This window comes from Canis lupus, chromosome X (assembly GCF_011100685.1).
Source record: "Canis lupus familiaris isolate Mischka breed German Shepherd chromosome X, alternate assembly UU_Cfam_GSD_1.0, whole genome shotgun sequence".
In the NCBI taxonomy this organism is placed as follows: Eukaryota; Metazoa; Chordata; class Mammalia; order Carnivora; family Canidae; genus Canis; species Canis lupus.
Window position 1 is genome coordinate 45,188,960 of NC_049260.1, and position 10,183 is coordinate 45,199,142.

Sequence of the window (10,183 nt, forward strand, 5' to 3'; positions counted from 1 at the left end):
TTAAATAGTATTCTTCTGTGTGGTGTGTTATGCATATATATGCAACATATATAAATATATATAACTTTTGTGTATATGTATGTGTATACATGTATATATGTAATATATATACATATATAATGCACACACAAGCCACATTTTCTTTACTCATTCATCTGTTGACGGACACAGGTTGTTTCCATGCTTTGTCTATTGTGAATAATGCTGTATATATGTAATAAAGAACTTGTATCCAAAATATGTAAAGAATTCTGAAAACTCAATAATAGGAAGTTAACTCAATTTTTTTAAATAGGCAAAAGATCTGAATAGACGCTTCATTAAAGAAAATATACAGATGACAAACCTGCATGTGAAAAAAATGCTCATCATCATTAGTCATTAGGGAAATGCCAATCAAGACCACGATTAAGTACTACTACGCACTTATTAAAATGACTAAAATGTGAAAGACTGAGGATAGCAAGTTTTGGCAAGGATATGGAGGAACTGGAAGTCTCATACACTGCCGATGGGAATGAAATAGTACAACTATTTTGGAAAACAGTTTAACTGTTTCTTACAAAAATGGGATGCCTGGGTGTGCTCAGCGGTTGAGCATCTGCCTTCCACTCAGGACATGATCCCGGGGTCCTGGGATCAAGTCCTGCATTGGGCTTCCCGCAGGGAGCCTGCTTCCCCCCTCTGCCTATGTCTCTGCCTCTCTCTGTGTGTCTCTCATAAATAAATAAAGAAAATATTTTAAAAATTAAACCTACATCTACTATGCAATTCAGCCTACTCATTCTTATGTATTTACCCAGGAGAAATGAAAGCATATGTCCATTCAAAGCTGTGTGCACCAATCTTCACAGCAGCTTTTAAAAAAGATTTTATTTATTTATTTGACAGAGAGAGAGGAGAACTAGCACAAGCAGGGGGAGCTGCAGCAGGAGAGGGAGAAACAGGCTCCCCACTGAGCAGGGAGACCACACAGGACTCCATCTCAGGACCCTGGGATAATGACCTGAGCCAAAGGCAGCCGCTTAAACTAACTGAGCCACCCAGGTGCCCTCATAGCAACTTTATTTGTAATAGACAAAAACTAGAAACAACCCAAATTGTCCATCAACAGGTGCATGGATGAAGAAAATTGTGGTGTATAAATACAATGAAATACTACTCAGCACTAAAAGGAATGAATTATTGACACACGCAACCTCAAGGATGAATCTCAAACTATGCTGAGTGAAAGAAGGCGGGCAAAAAGAAGAAAACATATTGTGTGATTCCATTTATATGGAATCTAGGAAATGCAAATGGATAGGTTAGTAAACTTTAAGATGGATTGGATGTGGGGTATGAAAGAAGAGGAGTGAAGAAGAACTCTAAAAATGTGGCCTGAACAACCAGAAGGATGAAGTTGCCAACACAATAAGAGAAAGCCTGGAAGAGGAGCCAGTTTTAGGGGCAAGGTCAGGAGTTCATTGTTAGTTGTGTTGAGTTTGAGAATGCCTATTAGACATTCAAGTGGAGATGTTGAGTGGAAAGTTGGATATGAGAGTCTAGAGATCAAAAGAGAACTGGGCTGGTTAAAATTTGGAAGACTGATTCCAAGACTTTCACTCTTAACCACAAATATGTCTCCTAGCCTCCTGCTCTTCCCCTCCAGTCCCATCATTCCTGCCACAGTCGGAGGGACCTTTCTAAACTGCAAATTCGTCCATATGATGCCCCCGTTGTAAAATAAGGGGACAGGGACGCTGGGTGGCTCAGTGGTTGAGCATCTGCCTTTAGCTCAGGGTGTGATCCCGGGATCCGGGATCGAGTCCTACATTGGGCTCCCTGCGTGGAGCCTGCTTCTCTCTCTGTCTGTATCTCTCATGAATAAGTAAATAAAATCTTAAAAAATAAGTGGACAAAAACAAATGAGGAGAGAAAACAGTCTTTCAGTAGCATTCCAATTCCCTAAGGGATAATGTCTCATTTTTATTCTGGCACCCTAGGACTTTTGTGACACATCCTTTGCCTTACCAACCGACCCTGCAACCTCAGCTTTCCCCTCCACCTCTAAATGCAGCTCCCTCTGACTCAGCCTCCCAAAATGCTACCAGTTCCCCGATCTTCACCATGCCCTCCCTCTGCCGGGAAGCTCCCTGTCTCTTTCTGTCTGTCTCTATATATCTTCTTAGAGAGATCCTATATTCTCATCCTTCAAAACTTACCTTCAGCATCTCAAAGTCCATTTATCCATAACTCCACATGTATAGCCCTCATGGAGAGCTTGTTCTGCAACTCTACCTCATTTGTCTGTCTCACCTATGAGGCTGTGATCTTCAGGTTATTTTTCTTTCATTTACAGGCTATATATATACAACTCAAGTTCCCAACAATGCCAGTGGAACCAATTTTTAAATTGTGGTATGTTTATACAATGGGATGCTACTCAACAATAAGAATGAATTATCTTCAGACAGCAGAGTGGATAAATCTCACAAACATAAGTAAAAGAAACACATACTCCATTAGCTTTACACTTATATAAGAGCAAAAATAAACCATGCTCTTAGAAGTCAGACTAGTGGCTACCCTAAAGTAGAAAGTGACCGGTTGCGGGGGGCGGGATGTTGAACACAGTTGGGGCTTCTTGAGTACTGGTCATGATCTGTTTCTTGACTTGGATATGTTCACTTTGTGAAAACTTATCAAGTTGCCCATAATTTTGTGTGCTTTTGTGCGTGTTACCCTTGAATAAAGGCAAAACTAAACTAAGGTGGTTAACCATAAAGACAAGCAAAGAAATTACCAGTTGTACTTCAACAACAGAAAGAAAGGATGAAAGAAGAAAGAAAGAAAGGAAAGAAAGAAAAAGAAAGAAAGAAAGAAAGAAAGAAAGAAAGAAAGAAAGAAAGAAAGAAAGAAAATAAGAAAGAAAAAAGAAAAGCAAGGAAATAAATACCATAACATTCAGGATGAGAAGAGAGGGAACCATGACTGACAGAAGTCACCCAGAGGACTTCTAGGGTGCTGACAATGTCTATTTCTTAAAACTGCATGGTGGTTATATAATTAGTCTTCAAAAATGAATGTATGTTTTATGTACTTTCTGTATTATATTTTACCACTAAAGTGTTTTTTTTCACTAAAGTGTTTTTATAAGTATATACATTCTCAGGATGTATTTGTAAAACAAATAGTACAAAAAAGAGCAGAGTGCAAGATGTATAGTATGCTATATTCTGTGTAAGAAGTAGAAATGAAAAATACATATTGTTTATTTGTGCAAAAAGAAACACAGTAAGGGTAAATCTGAAACTAGTGGGATTTATTATCCACAAAAGATGCGTGGGAATGGGTTGGAAAGAATTGGCGGTTGGGAATGGGTACAGAGGATGGGAATTATACCCACTTCTTTGGTTTTTTTTTTTTTTGTATATATTTGACTTTTTAAATTATGTTCATGTTTTACACAATCACCCAATCAACAATGGGGGGGGAAATGAAATGGAATATGAACAGATACAAATAAGCTTAATTCAAAAGAATAACGTAACTACACTGAAGAGGAAAACCAGAAAGAACTGTAAACAAATATTAAACCCTAGTTAATAGCTTTATTTTTCATAGTGGTGTGGGTTGGCAGTTCTGAAAGTACTGAATGTGTATCTTAGAATTGAACAAGTGAGTGTATTGTGGATAATGAGAACCAGGTTTCTCACTGTTAGAGAAAGGAATTAGAAATATAGAAAGGGAGAAGGCTACAATGAATCTCATGATTTGAGATTGGAATTGAAGTACCAAGATGAATTGATGATTTTTAAGACAAAGACAGAGATTGCATAGATAGATAGATGATAGATAGATAGATAGACATAGGCAGTGTGTATGTACATGTATATGTTCCTATACTAGCTCTGTCCGCTGAAATGGCCTAGAAGAAACGAGTACACTAGATACCCATATCTTGGTATCTCTACCAAAAGGAACCAAGGCTGAATTCTTGGAGAAATAGCTGATTCCAGAGCTAGGGCAGGAACAGTACAAGATGAGCCTGGAACATCTTACTGTTCCAGAAAATAAGGAAGTGTTCAAGGAATGATGGGCATATCAAAAGGACACAAAAACAAGCTTGAAAACGATGCCCCTTGTCAAATTCTGGGGCAGTCTGGGCATCAAAATAAATAATGAATGCTGCAATGTATAACCCATTCAAAAAAATAAATGAGAGCCCACAAATCCCTATGACAAAATTAAACAAACAAACAAATAAATAAATAACGGAGGAGAAGAAAAAGCTCTTCCTTAGTGTAGAACGTGAACTAATAAATGTAGAAGGAATAATGGAGTTAGAAAATCACCATTTGGCAACCACTATCGGAATAATTATTTCAGTCGAGTGTGGTGGGATTGGATGAGAGTGAAGGCAGACAATGGCTTCTTATCCTATACACTTCTGTGTTGTTCAAGCGTCTCACAATGTGCATGTTCTCATGCATAACTTGTGTAATTAAAAATATGTTTACTCTTTTGACATGTTGAGGGACAAGTGTTTGTCACTGTCAGTGCTTACTGCAAGATAGTAAGAGATAAATAAATCACACTGAGGTGGCACCCAGGAGCACTTTCTCCTGAAAGACAGAGATAACAGCAGCAGCCTAATTAACTCTAATACTGAAAAATGCACTAGAACATGGTGATAAGTGGGATTGTTCTTGCCTGAGTTGCTCAGCCCAGTGCTGGAAATATAATAACCACTCAGTAGATGCTTGTAGAAGGTGTAAAGAAGTATATCCAGTCTTCTGCCTTTAGCTTAAGAAAGGAGAGGAATGCAAAGTGTGAGTGTTATATATATTCCAGGTCTGGAGCAGGAAATGCCCAATATGAGTCCCAGACTCTTTCCATACTAGAAACCAAGAAAACTATCAGAAACTACCAGTGTTATGTCAAAAAAGCACAGCAGCAAACTTGAAGGGGTTTCCCACTGGCTGAATGAGGGATAATTGAAACACCAAACAGAATAATGATTACAATGGATTGAAACACACCAAATATGTACTTTTAAAAACCCATAAGTTCCAAGTGACATTGAAAACAAGAAGGTGTGGGGGGCCTGGGGGGCTCAGTGGGTTAGGCATCTGCCTTCAGGTCCAGATCTCAAAGTCCTGGGATTAAGCTCAGAGTCTGGCTCCCTCCTCAGCAGGGAGTTGGCCTCTTCCTCTCCCTCTCTCCTTCTGTCTGCCCCCGCTCAAGCTCTTGCTCTCTCTCCCTGTCTCTCTCTCTCAAATGAATAAAAATATTTTAAAAATAAAAAAATAAAACCAAGAAGGAGCAAAAAACAAAGAAATAGTCTAAACAAAACCTCATTTGAACCATCAGAACCATAAAACATCAATTACTCTAAAATGGGCATTTGTGGACAGCCCAGGTGGCTCAGCAATTTAGCGCTGCCTTCAGCCCAGCGCGTGATCCTGGAGACCTGGGATTGAGTCCCACATCAGGCTCCCTGCATGGAGCCTGCTTCTCCCTCTGCCTGTGTCTCTGCCTCTCTGTGTGTGTCTCTCATGAATAAATAAATAAAATCTTTAAAAAAGTAAAAGTAGTATAATAAAAAAATAAATAAAATGGGCATTTGTAATGAGAGAATTACATCTCTATCTTGTCTTAACTGTATTTTTGGTAACACAATAGCCCAAGTTGATGAAGGAAAGTTTTTACTTACATAAGAATGTAGAAAATTAATAGAATTTTAGAAAAGTTTTCAAAACATTACTGATTCAGGCAACAATCATCAACAGATGAGATCATTAGATAAATGGATGATGGGGAAATTTTCCATGGAGGGATCAGGCTATTACCACCTTAACCCACTGATGAACCTTAACAGCATTAAAAGTAGGACCTGCCAGATATCGTATGCCTCCTGGTGTGATGAAATAGGAACCTCACTAATGAAGTGTTTTGCAAGACTAATAATAATAATAGTAAATAATCTGAGTGCAATAGAGGCCTCAGAGCGAATTTCCATCTCCAGGAAAAATGGAGAGTAAAAAACATCGTAAATGACACCACCAGGAAGCAAACATACAAAATCAGAATATGAGTCCATCTATAGCACAACTGCAACAAGTCAAGAACATGACACACAATAAAGCAGGAAGAGAGGACATGCTCTAGATTAAGGGACCCTCAAGAGACACATCAGACACTGCAGTGTATTCTGATTAGAACAAGCCCACTGAAAAAAGACATTTCATTATGAAGACAATTTGTGGACTTGCTTATTACTAGACATTAACAAGGAATTGTTGTTATGCTTAGGTATAATAATGGCCTAGGATTTTTTTTGGCCTAGGGGTTTTTAAATTATGTCCCTTATTAGAAATGTATACTAAGGGTATATCGGAATGTGATGTGATATCTGGGATTTGCTTTGAAATACTTCAAAAAAAGAGAAAAAATGGAAAAGATGGAAAAATATGGCAGAATTTTATTCATTGTCCAGTCTTCATGGTGTACTGTGTGTGTGCGTGTCTGTGTGTTCATGCTACTCTCCACTTTATATGTTTGAAACGTTCATAAAAAATTAAAGTTTGTTAAGAGAATGAACGAGAGCCCTAAGAAAATTGTCCAAAAAATCGGAAAGAAGCATTTTTATTCAAGCCTGGAGTAAAAGTCTCGTTTAGATCCAGTAACTACGACAGTAGTAGATACCAGGTAGAACATTCCTTATGATAGGAATGTGGTTTTTTTCTTCTTTAAAATAAAAGAATCATTCATGCTAGGGGCTTGGATACCATTAACGTTCTATTTCATGAGCTGAGCCGTGGTTACATGGGTCTTCACTGTATGACTATTTGTTCATCTGCATGCATAAATCTTATATACATTTCTATCTGTATATTGCATTTCACACTTTAAAATGTTTAACTTTTGAAAGCATAACTGCATGGTACAACATGGCACTCTTTCTCCCAATTTGATAGAGACTAGACCCATTAAGCAGAACACAGCAGCCCTTCTAAGGTGTTTTTGCCCACCTGGTGGTGGAGTACTGTCATTTCAGAGAAAGGGACAACAGGGAAAAAGGAACTTCTACAATCCTTTAAAAATGTGGTTATGTCCCCACCTGCTCAGGGAGTAAACAGAGGGGCATAAGCAGAAGAAAGGCAGGGGTCTCCCATTCCTAGAATGTTGAAGTTGGCTCAAGATGGGAGACTAGCTATAAGTGAATGACTTACTCACTCACCCTGTCTTTTCCCCCTACAGCTCTGCCTGTTGGTTCCTATGTGCTTATCTCATAGGCAGGCCTTTTGAGAGAACCCTTTCCTCCCCCTGCCAAGGGAAGAAGTCTGCTTCAGGGCAGAGGATAGGGTTGGGGGGCCTGAATTCGGCTGGCCTCTTCTATGCCCCCCTCCTTCCTCATCGCTGTTCCTCACTATCTCCAGTGACCTCACCAGAACAATCCTTTCTCCTGAGGGCCTTAAAGGACATGGGTTGGAAGCTAACTGAGGGGAAACCAAGATAGCAGAAGTCAAGGTCAGTATCTCTGTCTTCAAGAGAAAGTCTGAGATCCTCAGCCTGGCATTCAGGGTATGGCTCATGCCAGAGTAACATCCCTCATCCAGGCCATAGCAAATTGCTTTCTCCATGCTCCAAGCACATCTTGCCTTTTGGGATCCTCAAAATTCTGCATAGGATGTTCTGCTTACCTAGACAACCACTTTTTTATTTAATCAAGATGTGCATGGTACTAATTATATGTCTTGGTGTTATTTTTTTTAAATATTTTATTTATTTATTAATAAGAGACACACACAGGGAGAGGTAGAGGGAGAAGCAGGCTCCCTATAGGGAGCCTGATGGCGGGACTCGATTTTAGGAGCCCAGGATCACAACCTGAGTCAAAGGCAGATGCTCAACCACTGATCCACCCAGGTGCCCCTCTCTTGGCATTATTATATTGGTTTTTTTTAAAAGATTTTATTTGTTTATTCATGAGAGATACAGAGATAGATAGATAGAGAGAGGCAGAGACACAGGTAGAGGGAGAAGCAGGCTTCATGCAGGGAGCCCAACAAGGGACTCGATCCCGGGTCTCCAGGATCACACCCTGGGCTGAAGGCGGCATTAAACCGCTGAGCCACCTAGGCTGCCCTCCTGGCGTTATTATAAACATGTTACAAATATTACCTCATTTATCCTCACAACCCTATGCTGTAAGCACTATTATGACCCCAAGTTAACAGATAAGGAACTTGAGGTGAAAGGAGGGTGAGAGGCAGGGATTCCTAACTTCCAGGAGCCTGGAGCTAGAGTAAATGCTATTAGGCATACACTATTGACTCTTAAACTTCTTTCAACTCACTTTCACTTCTTCTACACTTATCTTGGGTATCAATACCTCTCCCCAACTGCCCCTGACATCCTTGAGCTCCCACAACTCCCAGTTCACACCTTTACCTCCCATTAGGATGAAACAATCTGACTGCTTATTTTACTCCTTCATTTTTAAAAACTTTTTTTGATTGAAGTATGACACACATAAAGTACAAGGAGGCATAAATACACAACTCTCAATGAATTGTTACTAAGTAACCACCCTTGAAATCAGCGTGGAAATCAAGAAACACAAGGTTCTAGCATTCCAGAAGTCTCCTTAGGCCTCCTACTCAGTCCTTAAAGGCAATCACGAATCTGACTTCTATCACCATAGATTAGTTTCACCTGTTTCAGAACTTTCTCTACATGGAATCATACAGCAGGTGCTCTTTTGTATGTTGGTAATTCTGCTCAGCATAATGTTTGTAGAATTCATCCATAATATATGTAGATGTGGGGCAATTCTTCTCATTGTGTAGTATTCCAGTGTGAGAATATACCACAATTAATTTCTCATTTTTCTGTTGGCATTTGAGTCATTTCTAGTTTGGACTATTACAAATAGTGTTTTTATGAGCGTTGATGCATATGTCTTTTGGTAAACATATATAAGCATTTCTGTTGGGCATATATCTAGAACAATTGCTGGGTTATGGGGTGGACATATGGTCACCTTTAGTTGATATTGCTAAGCAGTTTCCAAACTATTACGTCAATCTATACTCTCATCACCATTGTATGAGAATTCCAGTCACTCCACATTCTCAGCAATATTCAGTATTGTCTTTTTCTTTTAGTCTCTTTAGGGTGTTGACTTATTGCTTATTTTCTTGGCTAATGTTGTATGTTCACATCTTCCTTTCTAATCCTTATGTCTTTTATTTATTTTTCTTTCATTAGTGGACTCCATTACAATTTGAATAAAAGTAGTTATGATGGGCATCCTTACAGAAAGCATTCAACATCTCTCATTAGGTATGATATTTGCTATAGGTTTCAGATAGATAACACGTATTAAATTAAGAAATTTCCCTTATACTCTTTTTAAATTTTTTTATTTACTTACTCATGAGAGACACACAGAGGGAGGCAGAGACATAGGAAAAGGGAGAAGCAGGCTCCCTGTGGGGAGCCTGATGCAGAACTCGATCCCAGAACCCTGGGATCACGACCTGAGCCAAAGGCAGACGCTCAATCATTGAGCCACCCAGGTGCCCCTCCCTTATATTCTTAGTAAACTTTATTGTGATGCTTTTTGGCATATATATATATATATATATATATATATATATATATATATATTAAAGATTTTATTTACTTATTCATGAGAGACAGAGAGAGAGAGAGAGAGGCAGAGACACAGGCAGAGGGAGAAGCAGGCTCCATGCAGGGAGCCTGACGTGGGACTTGATCCCAGGGACTCTGGGATCACGCCCTGGGCCTATGGCAGGCGCTAAAACCGCTGAGCCACCCAGGCATCCCTTTTGTTGCATATATTGAAGTGATCATACAATTTTTCTTCAATTCCTTGGAAGAATTTGTGCAAGGTTAGAAAATTGCCAAATTTCCTTCTTTAAATATCTTGTAGAATTCACCATTGACAGTCTCTGAATCTGGAGGACTGCAGAAAGCCTTTTAATTATAAGTTCAATTGTTTAATAGTTATAGGTTTATTTATATTTAAATTATTTTCTTTTTTTTTTAATTTTTTTTTTATTTATTTATGATAGTCACAGAGAGAGAGAGAGGCAGAGACACAGGCAGAGGGAGAAGCAGGCTCCATGCACCGGGAGCCCGATGTGGGATTCGATCCCGGGTCTCCAGG